At 38.5% G+C, this 17,059-nt stretch overlaps 1 protein-coding gene across 8 annotated transcripts in view; it reads left to right on the forward strand.

Annotated features, from left to right (window-relative positions):
* Positions 1 to 17,059, forward strand: part of LOC110858316 (transcription factor 12) — a 54,693-nt gene that overhangs the window by 17,009 nt on the left and 20,625 nt on the right. The gene's annotated exons all lie outside the window — the stretch shown is intronic.

Raw genomic sequence — 17,059 nt, forward strand, 5'->3', positions numbered from 1 at the left:
AGAAACCCTGTATACATGGATGGATACTGGTTGTTAACTTGATTTACTTTTCTATACACGTAACAAGACACGAGATAATCATCGCGGTTGAATATGTGCTAATTTACTCCTGCAAATAATAAAGTACAAGTCACAGTCCCGTCATTATATAAAAGAGCTGCAGTAGTAAATATGTAAATACGTCGCCATGTTATCAAGGCAATTGTGGCCCTGTCGTTTCTCTTCTTTAAACATGCCTTGCTGTTGTATTATGATATACACGATTATGCAATGATGAACAGAATAATTTTTAAAAAACGGGACTCGCACTAACCATTTTCCCATTATCATTACGTAAAAAGAAATTCAAACAACTTCCCCCGGATTTTTTCATAATCATCGCTCTATTATTGTAAAAAATAAGTAAAATAACCATGATCGGGTTCTGGATCGTTGTTTGGTCTTTTTTCTTACAAAAAACGCGAGATTTTAGCATTTAATCACTTTAATTTATCAAAATGACAGTTGTCATCTTCCATGACAAATGCAAGTTCGAAATTTTGAAAATAACGGATTTGAGAAACATTTTTCCACTGCATGAACCTAAACTTATGAAAGGGTCCAATCTGCTTGTATACATGGATGTAGATGAGTCGATCATAGCGGCAAGGTTAGGAGAGTCAAGTCCTGGTTGTAAGTTGGCAGATAAATGTCACTGGTACAAATGGAAATGAAGCGACAAAATATTTATTCCCGGTTCATGTCATGTACTCCTAAGTGTGCCATCATTTCCCCGTGCCAAATGTTTTTTCTCCTCTCTCGGCGAAATTTGACAGGCTCAGTTACGCCATGCTTACACGATTATTATACTCGCGTCCTCCATACTTTGATTTATGCGACACATCGGACAGAATTGATTTCTTGGGTGGAAATTTTTAAGGCGCAAGAATTTCTTGAAAAAAAATCTTGGATGATCATCCATCTCAGAAAGGAAATCTTGCAATAGCAATTTTAGTCTCAAAGTCTCCCACCCACGCAATTACTCATATGTATCATCATGCGAGAGATCGAGCGAAATAATTTCATTTCAGCCACTGATAAGAGAATCAATATACTGAGGATATGTATATACAACCGGCCAAGTGAAAACAAGTGGATATTTAATATAGATAGGATTCATGTGCATACTATTTGCATATTTATGTATGTATGTATATGAAACTTGTTGTGGGTAACGGTCGTGAGATGAAAAAAGTCAAGATAAATGCGAGTTTATAGCCGCCCATCGCTTATTATGACTTTTATTAAAAGTGTCACCAAATAAATTACAAGAGTTGAAATAGCATCGCAAACATCATGGTTACTTTTGTACGAGACATTGAGAATTTGTCCCCTGTCGCATCGAGTTCCTTGCATGGTGTAGAATTATGATGGAAATAGAACTTTTTTAAAACATTTTTTTTTGCAAAATTCCAAAGAAATGAATGTGTTATGTCTCTCTCTCTCTTTTCGTCGTTTACATAGTTGCATAACGTAACGGAATATGTTTTCTTCCTTTTGTTTAAACCACCGTTTAGAAATCCATTTTCCTCCGTCCGTGGTCATGCTCACTGCTTCTCAGCCAAAATCTAGTCGTCTTTGTTCCGTTTACAAGAACGGACATGCATATGTACCTCGTCAGCCAGTTACTTGATGCTTCCATTTTTTTACCTAACTATTGGACCAGCCTGTTGTTTAAAAAGGAAAAATTTTAATTAGAAATGATGAATTTCTTAATGTACCGTGAAAGAGTCGGACCAAGGAAAAAATCCTTAATGATCTCGTTTCTAAGTTTAAGCTTATGAGTTCTTAAGACAGTAAAGTAAAAGTAAAGGATGCTATTTTTTATATCCTAGTTTTACTTTTTTGTTGCTAAAGTCCAGCCTGTTTTTGTCGTGTCATGTTTCATTAAGTTCTTGGGTAAAATTAAAGTAAAATTCACTAGAAGAAACTAGAAGAGAGATCTAAATATATATGATATTTCTGAGTAAATAATCACCAGATTGATTTTGAGCAGCATGTCATTTTCTGTCGATTATGCAAAAACAATTTGAAACAATTGTCAACTTTTTCATTGTGTTCAATTCTTTCCCCATATTTTGATTTAGCGTATGAGAGGCTTCGAGTTAATTAACCAACTTCATCTTGAATTGTATCATTTCATGGAAACTGGTCAAATTGTGTTGGAAGATTGGATTGGAAGTATGTATGTAATGCTGGAGTGAGAAGAACAATGAAATTTGGTAAGCATTTGGTGCTGTGGATGATCCTACAAGTCTTCTTCATCTTGACATAAACTGTGCTAGTGTGCGGACCATCTGCTCTCTTTGGTATTCTCTCTCAGAGAATCCTTTCCTTTTTGGTTTGGTTTCACCATGGACGACTCCTTTAAGTGGTAAACATGCAACTTCTCGGTTTGCCATTCAAGGTGGTTTTTCCTCCTTCTGCTGCTGCTTCTCGGTACAGAAATGTGCGTCCTTTTGGAATACGAATCGGAAGAGGATTTCGATCGTGAAGAAGAGTTGAAGGTTGAATTATATTTTGAATGGGTATGAATTTCAAATTGCTTTGTGGCCGGATTGGCCAGATCTGAACGTCTTATGCAGAATCTTTAATAAAGTGCACACCACCCCCATGAGAAATCTTCCCTGGCTGGATAAAATCTCACTTTGCCGAGTATGTAAAATCAAATCTCCTTTGGAAATGGTGCATTTTTGCATTGTAAAAACCGGAATAAATTTATATATAAATACATAATCCGCTTGTACGATATCCTTCACCATCTGACGCGAAACGTTTGACTCAATCATTCAAATCGGAGATTTTATAGATTGTGATTGTAGACTGGATGATAAAAAATATATGGATTCAGAGATTACAGAGAGGATCAGAGAGAGGAGGAGGAGACTCCATACATGCGATCGTGGCATTGTGAAATACGAATTTCTAAGTCGTGAAAATAAAATGTATGTAGCGTCTCTGTCCACAATTTTATGTATTCAAGAAACAAACAAATTTTGCATTAATCAAGTCTGAAAGAAGGAGCATGAACTTCGTTATCGTTAAACAATGCGAGAATATGAATGCATGGTCGTGTGCCATCTTTCCAACCTCTCAGCATCCATTCCCCTTTTACCTTGGCGTCCATAAAACCCAAAACCAAACTGCTATAAGGAAGGTGTGATTACAAATTACAATTAGTGCAAGAACCTTGGTGGTCAACACGTTACATTGTACGTGCATACGCCGTAGTGGGAATAAGTAGCGTACATCCACCACCCTTTGAACCAGTCCGGTTTTCCAAAGCTGTAACCTATTGGGGCCATAGCATAGGAGTACTGGATAGCGTAAAGTAGCGTCAGGATTGGACCAAGGCCGAGGGTCCATTGGATGGTGGTTGAGGTCGGTTACTTTGCTCTCTCGTCTGGCAGCTGCCAGCTGTCGAACGGGCAGCAAAATTGTTGAATGCCGTGCATATCGAGAATAGAATACCTCATTTTTAAAACGGGTTTATCTTCACATACAGTCTCATACTCTGGCTGAGTCAGAATCAGTTTGGGGCATAACATTCGGACCTAAACTTGGGTTGATGTCGCTCCTCCACTAAAGTCGTCGTTAGTTAGTGAGGGTAGGTTCAGGTTACTTATTGCTCCTGCTTGGGATCACTTTTGAGGGTGGAGTACACATCGTAAGGGACTTGATGGAGCCCTTCTGCATGCACACACACGTTTAAAAACTGCCCCAGCTTACACTTTACCCGTGTTTATTTCAGCAGCAAGTTTCACTCTTTGTTGAGTGAACAAGTAGCACACAAACTTCGGGGGATTCGTAAAATAGGCAATAATAATGCATTGTGGTTTATTTATGTATGTACATATACGAGACCAGGGGTGAATATTAGTACTAGATGGTAAAATTACAACAATAGTGTTTATTCACACAGGTCCAACACACGTAACAAGGAATTGCAAAGAAATGTGAAAAAATATATTGCGAAATATTCCGCAACGTTCACCCTGTTTAAAATGATAATGATCTTTTTTCAACTCATTTACACCCAAATTTTATGTCACCCTCCTCAAAATAGAAAGACCAGAGGGGAACGAAATACGAGCTACGAGTAGTGTGCAAATTTTATTTCAGTTTTACACCAAAGCAGTTTCTCACAAAAAAAAGATTTTTAAAGCTGTTTGCTTTTTTATCACCGGTTTATTGCAATTTTTCCTCATTTTAAATTTTTTTATTTTGGATGCTGGTGGAAGGAAGCAACCTAAAAATCTCCACTGGTTTCCAAGCTATATGGAATTTGCGGAGTTGAGGGAGCCAGGCAGGCAGAGCTATTAAACACATTCATATCATAACATAAAATAAAATAATCGTTCCAGTCTAATTTCTGACTTTGCTCATCAAATAAAGAAAGTTTTCCTGGGGAGAAGAAAACCAGAACTGTTTTGACTATTTGGGGTTTATTTTATGGTCCTCATTTACTTTTACTAGTTTCCCATCAAATCAACTCTGCTCTAGAAGAGCTCAACTTGCCTTCACTTTATAACATACTCCTCCTCCTCCTCCTCCTCCTCCTCCTGTGCTTGGCTCCAGAGACAAAGGATTCACTGTCCTCACTCGAGACCATGTTGGCCTGCCTGGCATGGGGTCAGCCCTCAAAGAGATTTTGTTGTTCATCATCCACAATTATATTCAACTTTCGATATGCAAATCCTCCTATTCACCAAAGCTTTTCGACAAGTCAACATTCACATGAGACAGCTCCATTTGATGTCTAAATATGTCCACACGTATAAATACACACATAAATACATCCGCATGGTTGTTTTCATATCAAGAAAAAGAGCTATTTTCCACCCAAAAGGACAAATTGTTGTGTAAAGCGAGAAGAAACACTGTGGCAATTTATTTGCTTCTCATGACCCTTCCATACAATTAAACTTTCTCCGTGCGAGGAGAGAGAGACGGAGAAAGTTGATCCGATTCCTTGCCCGTTAAATCCGTCAGCACGGCCATGCATGCATACACATCCACCACCACCACCACCAGGGACGGAATAAATGAGACGATTCACTTTCCTTAACTGTATTTCCTTTCAAATTCACGGAAATGAATTCAAGTTTGGTCGGATTAGTCTTCTTGGTTTGGTGGTAATGTGGATTTTAGTGTTATAGTCACCCACCCATTACAGACATTTACAGCGCACTTTGCCGTACTTTGCCATCCTTTTCCTCTCTCTGAGAAGCCCTCTTACTTACACAATCTCACTCCCATTTAATCCTTTAAGCTCTCCCAGTCAAAGGAGTCTCGAGTCAAGTAAGTCGAGTCAATTCCAAATTAGAATGAATGAAAGAGAAAGTGAGGCAGGGGAAGTGGAAGCACGAGTTTAGTGCGCACTACGATTTCTATAAGCTCATTTCACAATTTGGCCATGGATTGAATTCTCAAGTGTAGCGATTTCGGGGACAAAAGAGGTAGAAAAGAGCACATTGATTTCACACAGATGAAGAAGATGTCTCGGAATGATGGGCAAAGTTAGTTAGCTTCCTTTCCTCCTCCCATGCATGTCAGGGATCATTCCAATATTATGAGCCCATTACGCAAAATTTCCGCTAAACGGAAAAACACCAAGATGTTTAAGAATAGGGAAAGATTTTGATTTTCTTGGGTTCGATTTTTTCCTGGTTTTATTTCCGAGAATTATTTTAATGTCGGGCCAGATCCGTCATGATGATGATGATGCTGGTGCTACATCCCTTTTCAAAGACAAGAAGTGAAGTAAAACAAGAGAGTGGAATAAGAGAAGTGGATTCATTCCCAGTGACTGAGTGTAGTGCGATTTGTTTGAGTGACAGAGCCAATTAGAGTAGAAAATTCAATCCCCGCTGTATTCTATTACCCATTTCAGCCCAATCTCCAACCATTCCTTCCTTTCTCCGGATGGGCTTTCCCTCTCCACGTACATATGACATAGGTATACGAGTCACAGGATGGAGAAATCCCATCCCGATCCCCATTTATTCCCTAATAATGGACGATTCACTGTGTCTTCGATTCTTACTCTGCTCACTGGATTTTGAACAACTTTTACTATTTCCCAGTCCCTTTTACTACGAGTAAAATCTCATATTTTTTACGAAAACGAGAGAGAGACAACATTCTCCAGTTTACTTTTAGTCGCCTAAATTATTCGTCTTGCTCCTTAAATTTATATTCTTCTCACTAGCCTGTACCCTGTTTATGATTGCTGTTGATGAGAAAGCAGCAAAAGGACAGCGACGACGTAGGACGGATTCGAAATTCATCTCTGCGCTGGAAGGTTAATTTAATTCGCTTTTCTTGTACAAAAATCCGTGTTTTCATCTCGATTTCACGATTATTTGTCAATGGCTCTCGACTACTTGACTCAATTGAGTGGCTGGTTCTTGGTGGGGCTCAAGTGTCTCATGCATAATTTATGAAAATGTGCTGCTTTATAAAAGCCATGACAATTGGGTGGTGGTGGTGGTGGTAAAAGTCGTCGAGCTGTTCTTGGTTGACAGGAAAAGATCAGTGAAGAAATTGGCAAATCTCGTCGTCGCTTTCTCTTTTTTCTCTCTCTTTTTTCCTCTTTCTCGGATCATCAGAGAATAACAAAAGAAGTCAAAAAGCACAATTGCATGTGACACTCCGATTAAGAAGGAGTGAGCAGTGTAAAAAAAGAAAGAAATTGAGGAACGAAATTCACGGATGAATTCTTCTATTTTCTTATTTTCTGACGAATCAAGGATTTTTTTGTAATGGAATTTACTTATTTTTAAATTTTATTACACGAGTTACGTTTGATCTTTACGAAACAATTTGTTTATTTGTACATACATTCAAATTCCTAGTACTCTACCTTTTCCTTCCAAAATCCAGATGTAACAAATTGAGAACAATATTCATTTTGAGTTACGAATTGAGCGACATTTTTTATTAGTACTTCCATTCAAATGTTCTCATCCTCATCAAATCATTATGATTCTCTCCCTCTCTTTTTTTGTTATTAAACTTGATACTTCTCTCTCTGTCTTCTTACACATTTCTTTTCATTTCCTTTGTCTAGTTGTACATACGTAAACTACACATCGCGATGCAAAAAATGAGTATATTATTCAACTCTTCATGATTGCGTGGATTGTTTGGCTGGGAGACTTTTGAATGCCAGCAATATTTCTCCAGTCTCATTTTTTGTGAGAACAAGTAACGGCGAATGATATTGTGTTATTATTCTATTTGCCAGGACGGGGAGGAAGTAGTGAAGAGGATAAGAAGGGTCGGGCTCTTGTAAATATCCTCATCGTAAAAAAGTAGAAAAAAGAAGAATGGAGTGGAAATCGGTTTCAGATATCATTCTGCATAAGAAGAGAAATGAAATAAAAATGAGATCATCATTCCTTCACTAATGCCAAAAGATGAAGGGTAACCTTTTTCTAGTCGTGCATACATACAGACAAGCCATGTACACCTAATAAAGTGAATAATAATCATGTCTTGAAGGAAATGGTTCACGTGAGTATGTATCGCACAAAAAAGACGGCGAAATTTCATTATTACTCACTCATAAAATACCAGCATAATTTATAATCTAGATTATGTTTAAAAATTACATATTTTTTATTCTCTTGAGACTTATGCATGTCTGCCTTTCTAGGATTTTTAACAAGATTACAATACTCTCAAAGTGACGCAGATTAAGGGGTGCATCCTTTTAATCTTGCCAACAAATACTAATACCAAGATGAGAATTGTTTGTACTTTTCGTCTCTTTTCTCTCTAAAATGACTCGTTGAGTAGAACTGTTGATTTTTTAAGTGTTTTATCTTTCCCCCGTCGTCGTCGTCCTTACTTTTTGTCCTTTCTTCTCCGTCGACTTCTTCTGCTTGGACTGACTGAGTTGAGTGAGAAGAAAGAAAATAAAGCTGAAATGGGTTTAAACATAACAAGAAAAAAGTCAGGATAAAATAGAAGGGAGCAGAGAGAGAGAGATAGAAAAAAGAGTTTATTGTTTTATACCAGAAGAGAGTGAGAGAGGGTCCACGAAGCCTTAATTCCTCTCGTAATGTGATGTGATGTAATGTAATGTAGCTTAAATAAAGAGAGTCTAACGTCGTCCTCCTCCTCGTCGTCCTCGTCGTCGTCGTCGCTTCGGGTGGCTGTAGAGTTGACGGGCATCAGAGGGAAAATAAAAAGAAAATGAAGATTAAGAGACTGCCGAGAGAGAGAGAGAGAAACTAGTTTTTTACGAGCATTGCAACAAAATTGTTCCCCAGAATTCTGGAAATGAAGTAAGTAATTAGTAATTTAGTGGAAAATGGGACAAATTTAAAAAGAGGGATGTATTTTCTATACGTAAGAGGAAGGGGAAATTAGGGTGTCGTGATTGCTGGATGCCGTATAAGACTTATGTTTCCTTTGTTCTCTCCTCATCCTCGAGATTCGGGGAGATTCTTAAGACAATAATAAGAAGGAGGAGGAGGACTTCTTTCTCTTGGTGGTACTTTATTTTTGCTCTCTCTTTTCTCCTCCCTGGCTGGACCAGCTCCACGACGAGAAGTGGCGCACATATACTCATCATGCTGTATCATGAGGCTGGAAAAGTACGTAGCAGTAGATTACCCAGCAGAGTGCCCTGGGTCGACTAGCTAACTAACTCTAAGTGAGGACGGAAAAAATAGTTTTTTTCCTACTTTTTTGCTCTTTCCATCTTCCACTTTCTTCTCAAATGTTGTCCAGTCCAACAAGAGTTTTTCTCTCTCTCGAATTGAAGCACAAGAGGAAGAAAAGGAAAAGAGAAAGTGAACCCGACTGGATTTTGTGACTTGATCTTCATTGTAGCAGCGGGGTCATTTGTGTAACTTTTTTGTACCAATATTTTCCATGTGCACTATTTTTACAAGGATCGCATTACATGATTTGATTGAGAAATGAATGGAGAACAATAATCACTGGGCAATGTGCTAATAAGAAGTATTTATTAATAATTATAATTTTTGTTAATTTCAGGTAAGCCAAGTGACTACTTAATGCAATTTTGACTTCCCGGATGCCTGTATACGATTCCCCTCAATAATAATTGGTGACATCTTAACTTTATATTTAATTTGTGTCCATTCCTATTTATTACACATTTGCATTTTTCATCCTTTAAAAATCGTCGTAAGTGCAATTTGTCGCGCTGTTTTTCTAACAAACAGAGTTTACTTGTTCCCACCCTGGGCATATCTATTTTGTTAGCGAGGAAATGGATTGATTGGATTTTGAATTGATCCATTTTCTGCTTCTCTCTCTCTTGGCTACATGGCATCTGGTCTGGTGTGGTCTTCTGTTTTGTTTTATTTTGTGGCACGATGTGGGTCTCTTTCTCTCTTCTTGATATTGATGGTTTTCGGTGAAAGTCAGTGGTGAAAGTAAGTATAAAGATGAAACTACTACAGCCCAAACTTCGCCCCAACATATAATAATGCTCGACTTTGTTATATTATTGTAGTTGGTTGTCCATGGTCATTCGCGGTTATTGGTTTGGTTCTCGCTCCTTGTTTCGTTCAAGGGAGAGAGAGAGAGAGGAAAAAACTTTGGCGATTTTAAGTTGTAAGAGAAAACAAGTAAAGTGTGGAATTAGCTTGAGTTTAGTTTTACGGATGGCTGGTCAATTTTGTATATTGGCTTTGGGATTTATTTCTCTCTTTCTCTCAGCCTCATCTAAAAAGCGAGAGAAAGGAAAAAGTCTGGTCTCTGGTGAGCTCCACCACGGCCACGACGACGATGACGACGAGGTCTGTTGGTCTGGTCAATTCCAATCCCTCCATTCCAGTCTTCGGCCCCATCCACTTTTTGATGGGAAACAAATGGCAACAATTTCATTCCTGCGAGAAAACAACGGGGAAAAGGGATGAAGTGACCTAAATGAACCCTTCATAAATCAAATAGGGGAACAAATTCATGGCGAGAGAAAGGATGAGAAAACTGGCTTCGCCTTTAACATCATAATAAGTGAAAAATCCTACATTTCGCTAAAGAATATGAGGATTTACATTTTTCCTTGTAAAAAATAATTGCATTTAAAAACAGCAAGATTATTCGAGCTTCTTGCAAGATTTGTCGGTCTCGTCAACGCTCATATTACACCGGAAAGATTTAATCGTGCCAAGAAATATTCATTAAAAAATAGACACTCCGCATTACTTATACTTATGGCACTATCCAAGGCGATATGATACGAATGATGTATGTACGCAGTGCATTGGGAAGAGAATGGTACAAAATTTTGCGAATCTTGCTAAAGTGGGGGCACCACGGTGTATGCATGAAGGACTAGAAATGTGAATCATTTTGCAGATATGATATGCTGGTCTCTCGTAATATTTGTAGGTTGTCGGTTCCAATTGAATTTCGAGTAGAACATGATTTGTTCCCGAGTTAAAAGTCAAAGCGTTTCTTGGTGTAATCTTTTTGACTAATGTGTAATGGGTTATGAGGTTCCAAGTTAAAAAGCCCAGCTCTAAAATTAGCCTTTTTATCTTCCCTCGCCTCGGTTTCTCCGCTACCACTTATGCTCGAATTTTAGTCCGATTTCGCATTCACACTCACTCACACCAACCAACAACCAAGTATAAGCCACCATTTTTTATGGAGGTCGGTTGGAACAAGTCGGGCACTTTTTGAATTTTTTTAAGAGGGTTTCTCCTCACATTGAGATACATGCTACATGTTGGGCTGATCTATGTGCATATGTGCATGTGATATGCCTCCCTTTTCCCACTCTCTCTCCTATACGGATACACGCACCCACATAAATAAAGAGTAAGCAAAAGTCCCACCCAAAACCATTTGTGCCTTATTTACGAGAATACCGATAAATTTAACTGTGTTTGTAAATCTAATGGAATGCTTTGATGTTTCTACGCAAAACTTTACAACGTCTGCAACTTTTTTGTGGAAAATATGCATGTGCATCAGTCACGCCGTGTCGATGATACCTTTCTTTCTCCCCAGAGTTGATTTGTTTTCGGGGTTTTCAAAGAAATGCAAAGAATTTGCCGAGGGTTGTCCCGCATTATCAATCACGCGTAAGCAAGTGGATTAATTGCTAAGACCAGAAAGGAAATTATTTGACGGGAAGTATGGGAATTTTTTGGATGGGCATTTTATTTATTGGAGCAATCCCGTCCTTATAAATTTCTATTGAATTTCATGAGAATGGGAATACTAGAAAATACTAACACACACGGACAGAAAGCTCGATTTAGCATGGAGCACTAAACTTTGCATATAAAAAAGTGTTAGGAAGGAATGAACGGAGAAGGAAAGACAAATAAATAAAAGTTTTTGCCCCTTTCCCTCATCTCCTCCTCTCTCAAATCCATTGTACTTGACTCAACTGTCTCTCTGACTGATTCCCAGTTTTTGTTTGGTTTACTTTGTTTTCAACTCTTGACTTTTGTATATGTGTTCAAGTCTTGTAAATTAAATTTGAATTTGAAAGCTGATAAGGATAAATCTTCTCGAGGGAGCAGAAATCTGTTTATAAAATCATTTCAAAAAGAGAGAAAATCCTTGGAGTTAAAGGTTGTAAATAAAAATGGGGGCGCACTGCCACGGAAAATGCTCTTCCCTGCTAATTTCTTGATGAAGAGTAATGGAGTAATCGTGTCATTATCGTGATGACGATGCTGACGATGGTGTGATGTGATCATGTCCTCGTGTTCCACCCCAGCACCGAGGGACGTTGTACCAAGGCGATAAATAAATAATTTGCGTGGAAGGTAAATAACACGGGGGGTAAAGAGATGTGTTGGGTTAAATGGCATGGAGTTGGTGTATGAACGGTACCCTTGGGACCTTGCTTCCACTGCATGAGTGAAAACCAGGCTACACGAGAAGAACAAGATCCCGGGATTTATGTTCATGTTCTTCTCTACCAAAAGCGTCCACACTTTACACTTCTTTACTTACTTTACAAGGACAAAAGGGAACGAAATGAACGACACGGGGCCTGAGACATGCATACTTTTCCAGAAATGAATGCAAAAAGTGAAACAATTCTTACTCAAAAGAATCCAAATTTTTAAACGTTCAGACAAATTGTGCGTCTTTGCAAGAATGTGAACCCTAGTTTATGATGGACCCGCGTTTAAAAATGGCAACTTGTACGAAATCCCGTCCATCCTTCTTGGTATGTGGTGAGGTTAGGTTTGTGTGTGCCTGGTACTTGGGTGGGCAGATTGGCCTGGTAGCTTTATTTATCCCCGCATCCCCTTTCTTCATCCATCCATCCATTCCATTATTATTGGGAGATTTGTGGAGGTGGAACGGAGTGTGGATTTGCCATAAAGATCAGGAGCGATTTGTCCCGTATTCCCCATGGGAAAGAACGGCTCCTTCCTTGGTGTAGCCCTACATTGCGTTACACGAGCAGACCATGTCCTTTCACTTCATACCATATATTTCCTCTTGCACAACAACTTTCACTTATTCCACGCCTCACTTGACTTGACTCTCTCCTTCCCCGGCGGATGTGCTGTTGTGTTTTCCTCCTACTTTTTCCACATTTTATTCTCCATTCTCACATGGGGGTCGGTCGGGTCGGAGCAGCCGAATAAAAAATAACTCTTTTGTTGCCTTAGCGCACTTCAGGTTGGGCAAACTTTGTGATCTTTCCACAATGAAATTCCCACACAACAACATATGAAATCGTACGTACATATTTGCTCTGACGGAGCGAAAAGTCAAAAACTTGTCCAACTTTCCCCATGACTAAAGTGTGGAGTACGTAACGTGCAGAGTACAAATTTCACATCCCATTAATTAATTAGCTCCTCGGACTTATTTTGGTGGAGCTTGGGATGGGAGTCGTTTAGGAGGAGCAGTAAATAAATAAGAGACAGTACAGGCAGAAAGTGGTCCATGTTGTTATGTATTCTCGTGGAGAGGAGGATATAGGCAGTAATTTGGTGAAAGCTGTAAACGACACTTGACTTGACTCGGACTAATTCCATTTCAAGTCTTGTGTGTCACCGAGCAAGCAAGAATGCATAACGGCTCTCTCTCTCGTTCACTTAATATATTGAATTGGGATTGGATTGGACTTGTGTAACTCTAATTTGTGATTGGATCGTCGCACAGAGGCGTTTTACTAACTCGATAAGTTGGAGAGATGCTTTTTAATGGGGCAATAAGTAAATCTAAAACTAATCGAGCCTGATAGAAAGAGAGAGACTGGGAATTGAACAATTGAATGGAATGGAGGAATCTGGATTTTATTTTATTCGCTAATTTCCCTCCGAACTACAATCCGGATAAATTTATCGTCTCATTTAGTTTATTACGATAAATAACGGGTTTTATTGGGAGGGAATTTACAGCATGGAAGCATCTAAAAGAAGAGTCTCACATACATGTTTGACTTGATCCGACTCACAAATTAGATTAACAAGCTAATTATTATTGGGATTGATAACAAGGCTAAGGAATCTCTGGCCGCGTACACATTTAGCCTGGCTGGCTCCTCTTGTACGTTAAGAATCCAAATTGTAGACTAGTTATCACGAGGTTTGATCTTGTTGTCCAAAATTTAATCGAGTCAAGCTATCCTCACCCTCTTACAATTTACTGATTTGTAGGTATTTTAATTTCAATTCGGTATTTCTGGATGAAATGAGCGGTAGGAGAGCAGGAAATAAATTTGGCAGCTAATTTGGCTTGGATACAGAGGGATGCTCACTCACTCACTCAATGTACAGTGGTTGGTTGGTTGGTTGGTGGATGCATATTTTATGGAATGAAGCATTATAAAGATTTCCTTCTTCTCCTTCGTCGACTTCTTCTTCTTCTTGGGGAAGTGATGTAGTTACAATAAATTTGAAGGAAATGCATTCTGTCTCACCCGGGATGGTTTCTTGGGCTGATGGCCTGGCGTTCGTCGTAATGAATGAGAAATGCATTGTGTGGTGTAATGTGTCATTAACTAATTTGCTTGGGTGATGTGACGCAGAGGGCTCTTTGCCAACCGAGAGAGAGAGGAGGACGAGGCGATGGTTTGCACTTTACGTCCTCCTCCATGACGGCATCTCCAATGCAACAGCAACAGTAAACTTGTTGTTGTTATTTTTTTTGGATTGACTCTCACGAGATTAATGTCGATCTAGAAGTTGATTTTTTTAAATATTTTTTGGACGACATTTACGAAAAATAGGTATGGATAATAAATACAATGAATTTGTGTCCTTTCTAAGTAATTTGCTCTAGTTTTTTGTTGTGTCTCCGTGTCTGATGTTGAGCAGACGCCGCGTAGTACGTAAGAACGTACGTGGATGCATATTTTGTAGCTGAGGAGCTTCAAGGGATGAGATTGGGTGACGACAGAACTAATTGAGAAAACATGTCCTACTCGAGTACCAGCTAAAACATAGTTGTCAACCTTCTTCTGCTTACTGTTTGTTGTGAAAAAGATGCATGAAAATTGGAATCTCAACTTACGGTTGGATGTATGTAGATCTTATTTTTTCAAAATGAAATACAAGGCCGAAATACATATATACAATTTGCCTTGTTTTTATTTACACACACAGTTTTTTCATTGTGACTACAACCAGGAAAAAGTGGCCAGTTGGTGGGTTGGTCGTCATAAAGATGCAGCCTATTGAATCTCTGGTTTCCTACTTACTTCCGGGGTACAATTTTCTAAGAGAATAGGTTTTCTTACGGAATAAGTAAGACAAGGTCAGTGCGGCACGTGGTGATGATGAATGGGAAACACAGATGCCCAAGTTTATCAAATATCATGTTTAATACTAAACGAATGAGACCAATTTCAACAATCTAAATGAAGAAAAAAAAACGTCATGAAAAGTGGCCAAAACCTGAGTTTAGTTCAAGAATAAATGCTTTCACTGCTAAATTTTCCAAATTGGCACTTTAGTTTTCCAAGAAGGGTTTTATTTTCCTAGAAAATATTGAAACAATCCTTCCATTTGTTCCACATGATTGTTTTTGAATTATTTTGAGAGCAGAAATGGGAATCGGATTTTTGGTTGGCTGGGATTATCGAGCTTTGTTTCGCAGAGTAAACAAACTATCGCTGGCTGCGTACGTATGTACGTAGCTCGAGTGGAGTCTGTGTCCAGTTCCGGATGTTTATTTTGTATGAAATGCTATAAACGAATGAAATCTAATCCCGACTGCTGGGTTCAAAAATAACAAGGAAATCATATTGCTTTGTTCCCTCACTCATGGTACGAGCAGAAGAGTGAGAAAAAAAGGATTGGAAACCAGACAGAAATATACGTAAAACATATAAATTTTCCTTAAAACTTGGTATGTTCCTCACTCAGAATTAGTTTACCCTTAAATTGTTGAGTACGAAAAGTTAATTAGTGCAAGTAGTTGTTTGTAGGATTTCACTTTTCGAGTTGAGGAAGGTCTTGTTTTCTGAGTGTGCCCTTTATACTTTCTTAAATATATAAGACATGTCGAAATTTGGCTGCGGAGGAGAAGATGTAGTTTGGTGGAATGGAAAGTGGACCATGAACATGTTCCACCGGATGGTGTCGAGTTACCTTTTACTTCACTTTACGTTCACACCAGGGAAAACGGAGGAAGGGTGAAGTTAGGCGTATGGATAGAGCACAAATATCTCTAGTAAATATATTAGATGAGACCCTTTTGTGAAAATCATCATTTCACAAGCAAGCCTTAAAGATACCAAAAAGACTCGGGCTTTGTATTTAGTTGGAATATTTCATTCCTGATGAGGATTTTTGGGTAAATGAGCATTTCATAGGGAAATTCTACAAGTCATGTAATCTCACAAATTTAGGATTTTTCAAAACATTTTAACATTTCATAATCGCTCTTCACAAGAAATGGAGCGTCTTAAAGAATAAGTTAAGATGATGAATATGTCTTCCTCGTGTTGTGACATGGGGACTCTGGGTAATTATTGAAACGTTCAAAACACGAGGAGGAAGGGTGTACAACTTTTGGATTTTTTTCGTCTTGTTTCCAGTTGTTTCCAGAAATACGAGGGTTTCGTTAACCAACCAACGATCATTCATTTAGGGCTTATTTTGAGAAATTATATATTTTACGTGAAGCTCTCTCACCCAATTTAAGGAGAAGGGGCCGTATTTTGGGAGGACCAGGCAGGAAATATGGATCTTACGTAATGGGATTTAATGACAGGATTCTTGTGTAATTTAAGCCAAGATGGCTTTCAAGGGCTCAAGGGATTTATTGTTGTCTCCTCCTCACGAAACCTGTCCTCTCTTCACAACCCTGAAGAACTTGTCTTCATTCCATGTCTTCAAACGTGGAATGTCGAGGCTCTGATTTTAATTTAATTTTACTAGACTAAAATATTTTATTGAAATTTTACCATGCTTATTAAGGTTCCTTAATTGATTAAAGGTTTTTGAGTTTGTTGACTAAATACTTTGCTAATCAAGCCATAATTGAATTCGTATTCACTAAATCTTTTTTGAGTACGAGGACAAGAATTTTAATCGGTATCTTCTCCGCTTTTACTCACCCGAATATTTCTGTCAGAAAGAATCTGCTCCACTCAGATTTTAATTTTCTGATAAGAAGGAATGCAATCTCAACTCGCTAGCAATTTGTGCAAAGAATTCCTTCATTACTATTTACTCTTAAATTTATTGTAAACTAGAAAGATAACCTTAGCTCGATTGCGCTATGAATATATTTAATAAGCACCGAGTAGAGTGAAAATACAATTTTGCACTCTGTCATCTACTTTTTTCGCAAATGTGGCATTATGTCCTACATATTATTTGCACCAAGTGCAACTGCACCACCTCCCTCAGATTCATGCTGGTGAGGAAACCATATGCATCATCCATCCATCCATGAATGAGATGCATTGCAGTTGGCGATGTTGTGAATGAATGTGGGGCAGGTGCAGGTGTGCCTTCTGTTTCTGCTGACCAGATTTCCGACACGTGTCCCGAAGAATTACCAACATTCTTTCATTTCACGTCTTCATCATCATCCCCTA

This window comes from Folsomia candida, unplaced genomic scaffold (assembly GCF_002217175.1).
Source record: "Folsomia candida strain VU population unplaced genomic scaffold, ASM221717v1 Fcan01_Sc021, whole genome shotgun sequence".
Taxonomy (NCBI): Eukaryota; Metazoa; Arthropoda; class Collembola; order Entomobryomorpha; family Isotomidae; genus Folsomia; species Folsomia candida.